Source organism: Lolium rigidum, chromosome 3, assembly GCF_022539505.1.
Source record: "Lolium rigidum isolate FL_2022 chromosome 3, APGP_CSIRO_Lrig_0.1, whole genome shotgun sequence".
Classification (NCBI taxonomy): Eukaryota; Viridiplantae; Streptophyta; class Magnoliopsida; order Poales; family Poaceae; genus Lolium; species Lolium rigidum.
Window position 1 is genome coordinate 290390152 of NC_061510.1, and position 16345 is coordinate 290406496.

The following is a 16345-nucleotide window of genomic DNA, read 5'->3' on the forward strand; positions in this document are numbered from 1 at the left end:
TAGCGAGAGCACCTCCTAAAATCAGCAGATCATGATGAATGAAGCAGAAACACTAAACAGAAACTGCTTCTGTAGCCAGGTCCTCCTCTCCGACGGCTGCAGCTGACGGTACTCGGCATACTCTTCTTTGTTGTCTACAATGTAGTCGATTGCCCTGACTAATAACTTAGGTTATAACAGCTGTGTCTTGCAGATAAACCGGGACGTGAAGATCGTCTTCATCTAAGCATAGTTCGTGATCCTGGTCCCGACATACTGACAATGTCTCGGGTAGCGCTGCAATCGAAAAGGAACAACTGTTAGTGCGGATGACAATAACATACTTTCAGATCTATGAAGGAACTCAATGAAGCTTACTACCTTAATGTACTTATGCGCTGTCTCTTCATCAGCAGCGTAGATCAACAGCAACCATCTTCGCTCCAGTCCAGAGTACGATCGGATTTTATTTTGATTATGATGCTTCACTTGGTCCTCCACCTTCTGATGTGGTTGTAGATCTGAAGAGTGCTCACATGTATGCCAGTGAATGCATGAACATCAGCAGCTATCTTCTTCATCTGCTTCTCTTTGAATCCCAGGTTAAAACAGACCCACTATGGACGAGTTGAACCAACCGGTTCGGCACAAACACTGAAATCTCAGGTTTCCAAACCATGGCAGGTTTTCTTGAAAAAACAGACAATGATGAGCATTGACAGTTGGAGGAGAAAAATCAGAGGAACCCAATGGTATGATCGCCTACATGATAAACACCAGAAGAACATACCTAAGCATTAGCACATCAATGAACTACCACATCCACATCCACATCCTTAAGCACTACCACATCAATGAACTATCACATCCACATCCTTAAGCACTACCATATCAAAGAACTACGAGAAAAAAAAGAGCGGACTTATAGTCAAAGGATCCCCACACAACACCGAGGTCGGGAAAGCAGGGGACCCTGACGAAGATGCAGGCACCACAACCATCTCGTGGAAGAGTCAGATGCAATGGCGACAACAGTCCCCGTGAAAGAATCAGATGCAACCTCGACAATCGTCCTCGTGGTAGAGTCAGATTCAACCTCGACCGACGATAACAAAAATATCTATACTCTAATATTGGATTTGGTCGCAGGTCGTACAACGCGTTTGGTGAGGGAGTTCGGAAGCATCCAGACCGTCGATCTATATCCGATGTCACCCAGGTTCCACCATGAAAAAAAGGTAAGTCCACACACAATCCAAAAAAATATGGAATTCTAATTAACGAGACTGCCAAAATTTACGTTCCATAAATTACATCCCAAGAGAATTAAAAAACTATTTTCATAATGCAGAATCTAAAAGGAATTACTTGGAATCCAGGAGGTTTTGGGGATACTGCGAAACATTTGTTTGTCAAAGAAGCAATTCGGGAACATAAATTAGACTTCATAGCTTTGTTGGAAACTGGGAGATCTAATTTTTCGACTCCTTTTTTGACCCAATTAGCATCAGGTTATAATTTCTCTTGGTTTTGCTTACCACCACATGGTCGCTCAGGAGGTATTCTAGTGGGAATAAACTCCGATACGCTACAGGTGTTAAAAGTAAATACGGGAGATTTTTGTGTTAAGCTTCATATCAAATGTAAAAGAGATGGTTTTGAATGGATTCTTGTGCCGGTCTATGGGGCTGCCCAGGATGAGCACAAAGCAGAATTTTTAGCTGAATTAGTCAGAACTTGTGAATCTGAATCATTACCTATGTTGGTAGGTGGTGATTTTAATATTATTCGTAAAAGGGAGGAGAAAAATAATGATAATTTCAAAGCGTGTTGGCCCTTTGTTTTTAATGCAATTATTGAACATTTGAACTTGCGTGAAATTGCTCTCACTGGGAGACAATTTACATGGGCAAGTAGAAGAACTGTACCTACATATGAAAAACTAGATAGAGTCTTAGCATCAATCTCGTGGGAACAAAAATTTCCATTGGTGACTGTTAGAGCTTTAACTAGAGCTGAATCTGATCATACTCCAATACTAATTGATTCAGGAGTGAAAGCACACCTGGGTAATCAAGCAAAATTCTCTTTTCAACTACATTGGTTGCGTCAAGAGGGTTTTTTTGACATGGTAGCAAAGGAGTGGAACTCAGTATTAGGGGGAACTAGTCCGATGGAGGTTTGGTTGAATAAGTTAAGACATATAAGGAGATTTCTGAAGGGATGGGCAAAAAATCAGAGTGGAAAATACAAGAAAGAGAAAGAGAGATTGTTGAACATTATTGATCATCTGGATTTGAAAGCGGAAACAAATATTTTGAATACAAATGAAAGGGAAGAACTAAAAAAGGCACATGATAGTCTGAATAAACTAAGAAGAGATGAGGAGTCTAAATGGGCTCAGAGAGCGAAGGTCAAACATATTCAGGAAGGGGGTAATAATACGAAATATTTTCACCTAATAGCAAATGGTAAACACCGAAAGAAGAAAATCTTCCAACTAGAACAGCAAGAGGGGACTATTGTTGGGGAAGATAATCTAAAAGTTTATATTACTGAATTCTATAAGAAGCTTTTTGGTGAACCGGCACCAACAAATGTTTCTCTAGTTGAGGGTGAGATTAATGATATCACGCAAATTTCATCTATTGAAAATGAGATCTTGACGGCCCCTTTTACTGAAGAGGAGGTTTTTCAAGCTATCTCACAAATGGAGCTGAATAAAGCTCCAGGGCCGGATGGTTTTCCTGCTGAATTCTATCAAAAATTCTGGGAAGTAATAAAAGGTGATCTAATGGCTCTATTTGCACAGTTTACTAATGGGGACTTGCCCCTTTATAAATTGAACTTTGGAGTTATCACATTACTACCCAAAAAAGAGAATGTGATTCAGATTCAACAATACAGACCTATTTGTTTACTTAATGTCTGCTTCAAGATTTTCACAAAAGTTGGTACTAATCGCATATCGGGGTTTGCTCCGAGGGTTATTAAGCCAACCCAATCAGCTTTTATGCCTGGCAGAAATATTTTGGAAGGGGTAGTTATACTCCATGAAACGATTCATGAGTTACATAATAAGAAGTTGGATGGGGTGTTATTTAAGATTGATTTTGAGAAAGCATACGATAAGGTGAAATGGTCTTTTTTACAGCAAACATTAAGGATGAAAGGTTTTGCCCCAGAATGGGGTAGAATTGTGCAACAATTCGTGCAAGGGGGTAGTGTTGGGGTGAAGGTAAATGATGATATTGGTCATTATTTCCAAACGAAAAAAGGTCTAAGACAAGGGGATCCTCTGTCTCCGATGCTTTTTAATATTGTAGTGGATATGCTTTCTATCTTAATTGAAAGAGCTAAAGAAGATGGCCAAGTAGGAGGATTAATTCCTCATTTAGTTGAGGGTGGTCTCTCTATATTACAATATGCCGATGATACTATCCTTTTTTTGGAACATGACCTTAACAAAGCTGTCAATATGAAGCTAATCTTGTGTCTTTTTGAAGAACTTTCGGGTCTCAAGATTAATTTTCATAAAAGTGAGATTTTTTGTTTTGGAAAGGCAAAGGAGGAGGAAGCCCGGTATAAGCAGATCTTTGGATGTGATGCTGGACAACTTCCTTTTAGATACTTAGGTATTTCAATCCACTACAAAAAACTCAGAAATGCAGATTGGTATCCGGTAGAAACACGTTTTGAGAGTAAATTAGGATGCTGGATGATGTCTACGGGAGCTTCTATTCTTGTAGACAGTGTTGGGCCTCCAAGAGCAGAGGTTTGTAGAACAGCAGCAAGTTTCCCTTAAGTGGATCACCCAAGGTTTATCGAACTCAGGGAGGAAGAGGTCAAAGATATCCCTCTCATGCAACCCCGCAACCACAAAGCAAGAAGTCTCTTGTGTCCCCAACACACCTAATAGGTGCACTAGTTCGGCGAAGAGATAGTGAAATACAGGTGGTATAAATAAGTATGAGCAGTGGCAACGGCACCAGAAAAGTGCTTTGCCTAGGACAGTAAACAAGCAGTAGTAACGCAGTAGTAGTAACGCAGTAAAACAGTAAACAAGCAGCGATAGAAGTATTTAGGAACAAGGCCTAGGGATTAGACTTTCACTAGTGGACACTCTCAACTTTGATCACATAACAGAATAGATAAATGCATACTCTACACTCTCTTGTTGGATGATGAACACCACTAATTGCGTAGGATTACACGAACCCTCAATGCCGGAGTTAACAAGCTCCACAATATTCAATGTTCATATTTAAATAACCTTAGAGTGCATGACAGATCAACACAACTAAACCAAGTACTAACATAGCATGCACACTTGTCACCTTCACACTATGTAGGAGGAATAGATCACATCAATACCATCATAGCAATAGTTAACTTCATAATCTACAAAAGATCATAATCATAGCCTACGCCAAGTACTAACACGGATGCACACACTCGTCACCATTACACCGTGCGGGAGGAATAAAACTACTTTAATAACATCACTAGAGTAGCACATAGATAAATTGTGATACAAAACACATTGCAATCATAAAGAGATATAAATAAGCACTTCACTATGCCATTCATAACAGTGAATAAGTATTCTCGTGAAATATAGCCTAAGAGACCCACACGGTGCACACATTGTCACCTTTACACACGTGGGACAAGGAGTCTCCGGAGATCACATAAGTAAAACCCACTTGACTAGCATAATGACATCTAGATTACAAGCATCATCATATGAATCTCAATCATGTAAGGCAGCTCATGAGATTATTGTATTGAAGTACATAGGAGAGAGATTAACCACATAGCTACCGGTACAGCCCCGAGCCTCGATGGAGAACTACTCCCTCCTCATGGGAGATAGCAGCGTTGATGAAGATGGCGGTGGTGTCGATGGAGGAGCCTTCCGGGGGCACTTCCCGTCCCGGCGGCGTGCCGGAACGGAGACTCCTGTCCCCCAGATCTTGGCTTCGCGATGGCGGCGGCTCTGGAAGGTTTCTCGTACCGTGGCTTTTTCGTATCGAAGTTTTAGGTCAGGGACCTTTATATAGGCGAAGAGGCGGAGTCGGAAGGTCAACGGGGCGACGACACCATAAGGCGGCGCGGCCAGGGCCTGGGCCGCGCCGGCCTATCATCTGGGGCCTGTGTGGCCCCCCTCTGGCGACTCTCGGGTGTTCTGGATGCTTCCGGGTAAAATAGGAACCTGGGCGTTGATTTCGTCCAATTCCGAGAATATTTCCTTACTAGGATTTCTGAAACCAAAAACTGCAGAAAACAGCAACTGGCCCTTCGGCATCTCGTCAATAGGTTAGTTCCGGAAAACGCATAATAATGACATAAAGTATGCATAAAACATGTAGATATCATCAATAATGTGGCATGGAACATAAGAAATTATCGATACGTCGGAGACATATCACTGGAAAGGGAAGTTACTATCCTATGGTGATAGGTTAGTGCTTATTAACTCAGTATTAACTAGTTTACCGATGTTTATGTTGTCTTTCCTAAAAATACCTGTTGGGGTAAGGAAACGTTTGGACTTCTATAGATCTAGATTCTTTTGGCAGTCCGACGAAAACAAGAGAAAATACCGGCTTACAAAATAGAACATTGTTTGTAGACCGAAGGATCAAGGGGGCTTAGGCATTGAAGTTCTTGACATAAAAAATAGATGTTTATTGAGTAAATGGCTCTTTAAACTTCTCAATGAGGACGGAGTGTGGCAAGAGTTGCTACATAACAAATACCTTAGACAGAAAACTTTATCGGAGGTTCAAGTGAAACCGACTGATTCTCCATTCTGGAAAGGCCTCATGGAGGTCAAACAGGAGTTTTTTTCTAGGGGTTTTTTCAAAGTGGGTAATGGATTGCATACCCGCTTCTGGGAAGACATCTGGTTAGGCAAGACTCCATTGGCCCAACAATACTCGTCGTTATACTCTATTGCCCATCATAAGAATGTCACGGTTGCACAGGTGCTAGGTCAGGCACCGCTGAATATTACTTTTAGAAGAGTCCTGTCTGGTAATAAATGGAATTTGTGGTTACAACTATGTAGGAAACTAATGGCAGTACATTTGACTCAGGAAGAAGATCGATTTTTATGGGAATTAACACCGAATGGTTTGTTTTCTGTAAAATCGATGTATGAAGATCTTATGTGCGACCATACCCCCTTTCTCAAAAAATATCTATGGAAGGTTAAAATTCCGCTAAAAATTAAGATTTTTATGTGGTTCTTGAGTAACAAGGTGTTGTTAACCAAGGACAACCTAGCTAAACGTCATTGGAATGGGTGTACAAAATGTGTTTTACTGTGGGGAACAGGAGACCATCCAACACCTTTTATTGAATGCCCTTTAGCTAAACTCTTATGGCGTACGATTAACTTTACCTATGATCTTCCACCTCCTACCAATATTACCAATATGTTTGGTAACTGGTTAAAAGGAGTAGATAGACAATCTAAAGCGTATATCCGGATTGGGGTTTCTGCTTTATGTTGGGCTATTTGGAGGAGCAGAAATGACATAATTTTTAATAACAAACCTTCTTTTCATTTCCTGCAGGTTATTCATATGGTTTCCCATTGGGTCCAGCTTTGGGCTCTGCTTTCTCCGGAGGGACAGCGGGATGCTATGGTTACTGGCTGCACACGGCTCCTGATGGTCGCTCAGGATATCTTGTGCCAGGCTGGTTGGCGGCATACTAGAAGGCTATGTTGATTCGTAGTCATACTATGTTACTTTTTCGATGGTTGATTCTTGTATCAATCCTCGATGATGCGTGATATGTAAACATTGTTACTTTGGTATTCTAATAAAAGGCCGTGTACATCATCATGATGCAGAAGCCGGGGCATTACCCCCATTTCGGAAAAAAAAAAATGACGCCGAGGTGAATCCGTTCCCGATCAGCCGATCTTACGGTCTCTTACTTGCCTCGATCAAATTCTAGCGGTGCCCTTCATCTGTCTTGCTCGTTGCCACCGCTGGTCACCGGCTTCTCCACTCACCGGCGCAGCTCGGGTGCCTCCTCATAGTCATCAGCCCACACAAGCTCCGCCTCCTAAGACCTTTGCTTGACCTTTGCTTGGCTCCCGCGGAACCCTAGCTCTGGCTGTTGGTCTAACGTTGATGTCTCGATGACGATGTGACCACCAACACGGCGCCGAGTACGATGCGACCAGAATAGGGACTGGCCAGATCGGTGTGCCTGGAGCGGCACCATGTCATTGTCATGAGTTCGTGGCGGTACACCGCGTACTCGCCGTCGGTGTTCGTCGCGTCGCTCGCATCGCTCGACCTCGATCCGGTCTTCGAGTCCATCCGCGCCAACACCGTTGTCGGTGTGGTGGACGCCCGCGAGTTCCAGATTAAATACTCTCCGATGATGCAGTAGCTCGAGTCATCAACATCTTTCTACATGGGCTCGCTCCGCTCCGGTCCTGTGCACAACATCTTAATCCTGGCCAGCTTCGTCCATGGCCACTCCGGTGCCAGAAGCAACTAGGCTAAGGGCCACTATACCAAGGACGCCAAAGATCGTCGACTACGTCCTCACGTGGTGCGCAAGGAGCCCCATAACTTTTATTGCTTCTAGGCTGCCTCTCGTCGGATACCGTCAGTAGCGCCTCAACTGGTTCCGCGACTCGGCGCCGCCGCGGATGAGCCTTGGGAGAATTCAAATTTCTTCTACGGTAATTGAGGCTTCAATGCTGATTTGTTTCTTCTTGGCATTGAGGATGGGGTCACTGAAGCATCAATGGCAGCATGGGCTGCGGACAATGGCTCTGAATTTGTACTTGCAATTTTTTTCGTTTCCAGACTGAGCAATGAGCTGGAGGAGGTAGTGGCATCAGTTACCTAGAGGAGTTCGTGAAATCGTGAGTTTCAACCCTCGCCAGCCTTTCACTTTTGCAAATTTAACCATGCAGCTAGGAGAGTAGGAGACTATTTAGTCAGTTTTTTATCAGTTTATTTATTGAATTGGTGGTAAAATTGATGTTCTTAGGTGAGAAAGTCGATCTGCTTACCTTCATCAAGACCACAAGTTGGCAGGGGATGAAGCAGTGTCCGAGTATCAACTACAGTTACATTTTGCCTTGTCACTTATTGTTTGGAGCTGCTTTGATTGACAAATGAAATTAACGAACTGCATGTAGATGATTTTACACTGTATGTAGGTATCTGAACTGTAATTTCTGTTAATTGGGTAGCTTCTTGTCATGAACCATCACAACTTTGTCATGTTCATCGTACTAAACAATGCTTAACACTGGATTTGGGAGCTTCCTTTTTTATATATTGTTTAGTACATAAAAACAATACGAGTTATTTGTCACATAAAGTGAGCTTCCAGTAGAAATAACTCGTATTTGGATGCATCAATGTCAAAATCTTAGGTTGACATGTATAATGAGGATCACAATCTTGTGGAGGTTTGCTCTCTGTCCCTGTGTTATGCCATCGCTTTATCTCCTGCTAACACTATCTTATTGTTTTATTACTCATTCTTCTGATAATTAATTGTTGACCGCATCGATGTTTGTTATTTGTAGGATCTTCAATATTAACTAATGTTGAGTGAACTGGTGCTATCATATCAATTTCACTGCACAAAATAAAGGATTTGGTTACATCAAGGATCTATTATTTGCTGAAGTCATCTCTAAGTGGAAAGGAGAATGCGGGAAATTGATGCCTATATGTGTGCACATGCTTGCACCTATTCACAATGGTATATGATCTTTATCCCAAATAAAGAATTTTCAGTTTATGGTCTTACTAACATGAACCTAGGTAGTTTTGTACATGTGTTTCTAGCTTAGTATATGATCTCTGCTATGTAAGCATGTGTGCTTTCCCCTGGTCTCATCTCATCCATTATCCTTGAAGCTTTACATTTGTAATATCTCGAACTGATTAATGCACATGTGTTGTTACCTTTAATTGTTCAGCTGTTATTATGTGTTTGTGCCACATTAACTTTCTTTACTGAAGGTACCTGCCATGGTTGTAAAAATAATGGAAGCAATGATCACAGGAGGGATAATTTTTTGCTGTTTCGCGGACCTGTATTACTACCCATGGCATACCCTGAACCCCCACATTTCCATGTGTTCCACTAAACAACTACCGAGTTCTAAATCTATAAGCTTTTTAGACCTAAAAATACAGAAAATTTGAGCAATTGGGAAGGTGCAACTTGTTCACATTTCAGTGTATGGAGAATGTGCATAATATCAGAAGGATATTGATTAATTTGTACTCCTCTGCATGGATGTTAGTTCTCCTGTTTATTGGTATTGACAGAACCGATTCAGAGGTCGTTGTTTTTATGCTTTGCTCCATGCCATGTCGTTTCATGGAATTTTAGGCATGAAAGTACAATAGTGTGACATTCCTTTTTTTTTTTTGGCACAAACTGGTTACCAGAGCACACTTATATTAGACGACCAGTTCAGTCAACCAAAAATTCCCTAAGAATGACCAGACTTGAACAATGAAGGGTAATATTGCGACATCAAAATATACAAAAGCGGATGGTAGGCTGTTTAGAGAGCAAGGAGGGAGGCAAATGGAGATGAAAGATAGAGACATGCTCGCAGACTAAAACACGGTCTCGAGCCGTAGCAACACACGGGCATTCAACTAGTCTAGATCTAAGGCTAGAGTTTGCATAAGTTTACAACAACCGGAGTGATCGATGGAGAGGAAGAAGACAACAATCTGTGGCCAGTAGCCGCCACCACAACCAACGTCGCTGCCGCCAACCTAGCCGACCGTGCAGGTGAGGAAGAGTCGGCCATGTCGCTAGATCGGGAAGGGTGGATGAGCTCGAAATGGGGGAAATGAAGGATTTGGATTTGGCGGTGAGAGAGCCGTCCCTATATACGGTGGCGAAATTTGGAGCGTGGTGACCGAATTCATCCCGCCAAGTTTTCGTCGTTCCGCGCCAGCTCGCGCCATATCCCGCGGTGGCTCTGCAGGAGCGCAGCGTTGTCGATTTGTGCGGAGACGAGGGTGGCTCGCTAGAAACAGCCAATCCGAGCGTTCCTCCACGGCCTGACCGAAGATGCTTTGAGAAGCGGTTCCTACAACAATATTGGCGAGACCAAACAACCAAATGAACCGAAAATTGCTAGCTCGATACGAGCCAAGGCGAGACCAGACTAGCAAGTACCGAGGCATCGGTTACAGTTCATTAAAAGAATTTATTAATTGCCCAACATAAGTCTGTGATTTGTTTAATTGATCACCCTAGCATATGTACACGCTTGGCTGTGCAAAGATTGATGGACGCATCCAAGATCGAGTAGGAGCAACCAAGGGTAGCATTTACTTGGATTGAACCTGACTTGCTCATTACTCCCGCGTCGCTTGCACGACACGAGCGGCCGGGAGGAAACCCTAGTCATTGTTATGGGGCACCCCTACCCCTCCCTCGCTCTCCTCGCTGCCGCCAGGGCGCGCTGGCGGGCGAAGCCTGACCAGCGGCGGTGGGGATCTCTCTTCCCCTACTCGGTTGCAACGGTGCGGGATGTCGGCGTCGAGCGGTGGCGGCGTGCTAGAGTGGGGTGCGGCGCTGCGGGTGCTAGGCGACAACATGGTGGGCCTCGAGGTGCTGCTGGAGGCAGCCGTGGTTCCGAAGATCTGGTTCATCCTAGATCGGATGGGGTGCAAGTCCGGTGTGGCTTCTCCCGGCCATCAGCGTGGCGATGGTCAGGTGATCTCCGGTGACCTTCTAGGTGCGGGCGGCAGGTGGCTAGGCCACCCTCTCCAGTTCCACCACATCTTGCGACGGTGGGAGGGACGCCCACCGCGCAGGCCTCAACGTACAGCCGTCTCAGCGGCAGTGGGCTGGGTCGGTCCTCTCGCTGGCCGACGTGGTGTTGGCCGCCGTGGTGCCAGCCTCTTGTGGTCGGTGGCATGGCTGCGAGGGTCGTCGTCTCTTTCTTAGCCATCAGCCTGCAGCAGGTTGCCGCTGGGGCTGGCAAGTGCCATGGTTTCGCAATGACGACCATGGTGGTGACGTGCTTCCCACCCGGGGGACCGTCATGGCATGGTGTTGAGCCCCTTGCCATCATTGGCAGAGGACGATGCTTCCTTCTGTGTTGGTGTGCCCTATGGTACTACACATGGCGGACATGGGTGCAGTCTCCTCTCCGTTGCGAGGTGAGCTGTGGTAGTTGTACTGGTGGCTTCTTCTTGCTGGTTGATAGACTCCGGAGTCGGGTACTTGTCGGATCTCTTTGGCACGTTGAGGGTGAGTGCTCAATGGATGCATCTATGCATTGCGATGCCCTTCGACTACATCTCTTGTTGGGATGCCCCTCCTACGTGTCATGGGGGCTATTCCCTGCGATCGTTGTGCTTGGGTCGCGACGAGTTTTTCTCATCGGTCAACCGTCCCCCAGGTTTTGGGGGGGGGGGGGGGCATCTTTTCTCCTTGGGCATGTGTGTTGTTGGTGTGTGTTTTTTATTTTTCTTACCCCCTTGCAACACATGTATATCTGATTTATTTGAACCTATCTTGTAGAGGCTAAAAAGTTTCATAAATAACTTGGCTGAATGTATGTTTAGACTGGCTTAGACCCGCCATAGTCACAGAAGAAAATTCGGACTTGCTTGTGGTCACGACTTGCAAAGCTAGCTAGGACAAGCGCTTGTGAAAAATGATTCACGCAATATATCAGGACGGCGGCGACGGAGTGAAACATGTGCGCCAATTGATCACGGGAAGCTCTCGTGGGAGACGAGGAAGGACATGCGGAGCAACCGCAGCTTGTTGCATTTGGCCATGGATCTATACAACTTGTAATCTCGGTGTGTTCTTCCCATCACCTCCGAACATGCTCCTCATCTCTGCATGATGGTGGGCACGGGTAGCATTATTCGTCTTTTTGTTGTCAATGAAAGGCACGACATGTATTTTTTCCGTAAGTTGCAAAAATAGTCAAATGCGGGGACTAAAAAATTAGAAGAAATAAATATCTAATTTACAAATCCACTACGATAGTACTAATTACGTGCAGTATAAGATTTTTGTTGCTGGATTGTTTGATGTGTGATGAAGAAAATGAGAACTAATAAAAGTGTCGATCGTGTCAAGATTTTGTATGCACCACCATGTTTATATTAGTATATATAATGGACTGATAAACGTGTCGGGGAGTTGTTGTTGGTCTCTTCCTTAAAGCGAGAGCACGTCTTGAGGAAATTAACCAAGAGTCAAGTGCCGGATCAGCAGCACTAGGCATGAAGGTAATTAACGGAAGTTGCGAAGATCCCCGGACCATGTCCCAGAGCTGCTGCGACCATGGGCATTGGGCTTGAATATATAACAGATGGCCAACGTCTTCAGGAAGTGAAAGAAACTTTGCAGATAACACGAGAGACTTTTGAGAACAAATAGGAACTGTTGAGATACATATCCTTATCCTTATCCGGATGTGTATCTTCTGTAGTTATGTATAGCGATACATATCTTTGTATTGATTATTGGGCCCGCCTCCTTCCTTATATAGTTGAGGACGTGGCCTATATATGTAACGCCATATGCACCCAATCAATACATTGTGAGTTGCATCCCTTTCTACATGGTATCAGACACCTACCGTTCCTAACCTAGCCACCGCGCTCCTCTCTCCCCGCGCGCGCCGCCCCACCCTCCAACCCTAGCGCCGCCGCCTTTGTGCCGCCGCCGCGTGTGCCCCTCCTCACGCCGCGCCGCCGACGCACCTGCAGCCGCCGCCGCGCCTCCCTCCCCAACCCCGCGCCTTCGCCATCCCCCGCGCGCGTCATCATGTCGTCGGTCTCCAACGGCAGCAACCCCTTCGCCTACAACCCATGGGCGGGACTCATCCACGCCTACAACATGCCGGTGCCGCGCCCGCCGACTCACCAGGCGCACTTCACCGCGACACCACCCTACGCCCCGGCCTTCACCGCCACGCCGCCATCCTACGCCCCGGCCTACCACGCCGCGCCCGCACCTGGCTCTTACACCGGTGGCGGCAACTGGTTTATGGACACGGGCGCCTCGTCTCACATGGCCGCTCACCCGGGTAACCTTTCCCATTCCTTTCCCACTTCCACCGAGTCTCGCATCATTGTCGGTAACGGCGCCGGTCTTTCTATTTCTCACATTGGTTCTGCTAATTTTCCATCTACTTCTAAACCACTGTCTCTTAATAATGTCCTTGTGTCTCCCCAGCTTATTCAGAATTTAGTCTCTGTTAAAACTCTTTCTCGTGACAACTCTGTGACTGTTGAATTTGATGCGTTTGGTTTTTCTGTTAAGGACGCCCGCACCCGGATGGTCCTCCATCGATGTGAGAGCCCCGACGATTTGTATCCGGTGATGTCGCCTTCCACCCCTGGCGCCGCACCTCGTGCTCTCTCTGCAGGCGTTGATCTTTGGCATGCTCGTCTTGGACATCCCAATGCCAACACGCTTCACCAAATAATGAGAGGTTTTTCGTTTTCATCTACTAAACAGTCCTCACATAGTTCCGAAGCATGTCGTCTTGGTAAACACGTCCGTCTTGCTTTTAGTCAGTCTTCCACCGTTGCGTCTTTTCCTTTTGAGTTAATTCATAGTGATGTATGGACCTCTCCAATCCCGAGTAATTATGGTCTTCTTTATTACCTAGTTATTCTTGATGATTTTTCTCATTTTGTGTGGACGTTTCCCCTCCGTAAAATGTCCGATGTCGCCACCACTCTCACAGCCTTCTACGCCTATGTTTCCACCCAGTTCGGTCGCCCCATCCACGCCCTACAAACTGACAACGGAAAAGAGTTTGACAATGTCGCCGTCCGCACCCTACTCTCCTCTCACGGCACTATTTTCGGTCTAACCTGTCCATACACGTCCCAACAAAACGGCCGCGCCGAGCGTATCCTGCGCACCCTCAACGACTGTGTCCGCACACTCCTATTCCACAACCATGTTCCCCCCACCTTTTGGCCTGACGCATTAGCCACCGCCACCCTCCTTGTCAACCTTCGTCCGTGTCGTCCCCGCTGGAACTATGCACCTCATCACCTCCTTTACGGTTCCCCTCCATCCTACGACGGTCTTCGAATTTTCGGTTGTCGTTGTTATCCTAGTATCGCCGCTACCACTCCTCATAAACTCGCCCCTCGTTCTGTTCCGTGTGTTTTCCTCGGTTACCCGGCTAACACCAAAGGCTACCGCTGCTATGATCCGTTTTCTCACCGCGTCATCACCTCCCGGCACGTGTACATTGATGAGCATTGCTTTCCTTTTGCACAGAGACAGGTGGTCGCCACTCCTCCTTCGACTACTGATGGTCCCCGGCGTCGACCCCCTGCAGGTCCGCCGGCTGCAGTACCCTCGAGCTCGGACTCGGGCACTGCCTCGTCGTTCTCCACCGCGCCCTTGAGCTCTGGCTCGGGCGCTGCCTCGCCACCCTCTGGGTCACCCTCGAGCCATGTCTCGGGTGACCCCACGCCGACACCCGCGTCGACACTTGTGCCGAGGCCTGCCTCGACGCCGCCTGCGTCGCCCTCGAGCCTCAGCTCGGGCGCCGCACCGTCTTCGCCGGGCGACGCCCCTTCGCCGGGTTCATCCGCCTAGACGCCGCTTGTGTCGCCTTCGAGCCTCAGCTCAGGTGCCGCACCGTCCTCGTCGGGTGACGCCTCGCCTCCGGCTCCGCCGCCGCCTCCTCCGCCGCCGGCCACGGGGCCCCTCACGCGCGCCCGTGCAGGGATTCGCGTCCCGAGCACGCGGTACCCCTCGGACGAGTACGTCTGCACCGCGTCGACTTCCGCGCCTTCAGCATCCACGCCATCGCCCCTGCCCGCCTCTGCCCGGGCTGCTCTCCGCGACCCGCAGTGGCTTGCGGCCATGCATGACGAGTTTGACGCCCTGCAGCGGAACCAGACATGGATGCTTGTTCCCCGACCCCCTCACGCCAACATCATCACCGGGAAGTGGGTCTTCAAGCACAAGTTCCATCCGGACGGTACTCTCGACCGTCACAAGGCGCGGTGGGTGGTTCGTGGCTTTCGCCAGCATGCCGGCGTCGACTTCACCGACACCTTCGCCCCAGTTGTCAAGCCCGGGACGATCCGCACCGTCCTTCAGCTCGCGGTCTCCTGTGCGTGGCCCGTGCACCAGATGGACGTCTCCAACGCCTTCCTTCACGGCCATCTCGAGGAGCAGGTCTTCTGCCAGCAGCCCACGGGTTTCATCGACAGCGCCCACCCCGACCATGTGTGCCTGCTCTCGCGCTCGTTATACGGGCTCAAGCAGGCCCCACGCGCCTGGTACCAGCGCATCGCAGCGTTTCTTCACCAACTCGGCTTCCGCTCTACCCGCTCCGATGCCTCGCTGTTTGTGTACAACAATGGCGCCACCACCGCGTACCTGCTGCTCTACGTCGATGACATCATCTTGACGGCCAGCTCCACGGACCTCCTGCGACAGATCACCGAGCGTCTTCGCGCTGAGTTTGCCCTCAAGGACTTGGGGCCCCTGCACTACTTCCTCGGCATCGAGGTCGTATGTCGCACCGACGGCTTCTTCCTTCATCAGCGCAAGTACGCCCACGAGCTCCTGGACCGCGCCGGTATGCTTAATTGCAAACCCGCGGCCACGCCTCGTCGACACGAAGTCCAAGCTCTCCACCACGGATGGTTCGTTGGCCACGGATGCGTCACTTTATCGCTCCATCGTCGGTGCCCTGCAGTACCTCACCTTGACCCGCCCCGAGCTGCAGTATGCTGTCCAGCAGGTGTGCCTTCACATGCATGCTCCGCGGGATCCTCATTGGGCTGCGGTCAAGCGGATCCTCCGCTACATTCGTGGCACCATGGACTTCGGCCTCTCCCTCCACGCCTCCACCGCCACGGACATTGTCGCCTACTCGGACGCCGATTGGGCAGGCTGCCCCGACACGCGTCGCTCCACGTCTGGCTACTGCGTCTACTTCGGACCTTCGCTCATCTCCTGGTCGTCTAAGCGACAACCCACGGTCTCTCGCTCCAGCGCCGAAGCGGAGTACCGAGCTGTTGCTAACGCGGTTGCCGAGGTCTCTTGGCTGCGGTAACTCCTCGTTGAGCTCTCATGTCCTGTTGCCAAAGCCACCGTGGTCTATTGCGACAATGTCTCCGCCGTCTACCTCTCCGCCAACCCGGTCCACCATCGCCGCACCAAGCATACACTACTAGGAAAAAGGCATTCAGTGGCGCACCACATATAGCCATCAGTGGCGCACTAGTGGTGCGCCACTGTTATCACGCCACTGCTAACTCCTATTAGTGGCGCACTAGTGGTGCGCCACTACTATCCTTGATAACGCGGGCGCACTGCGTGGTGC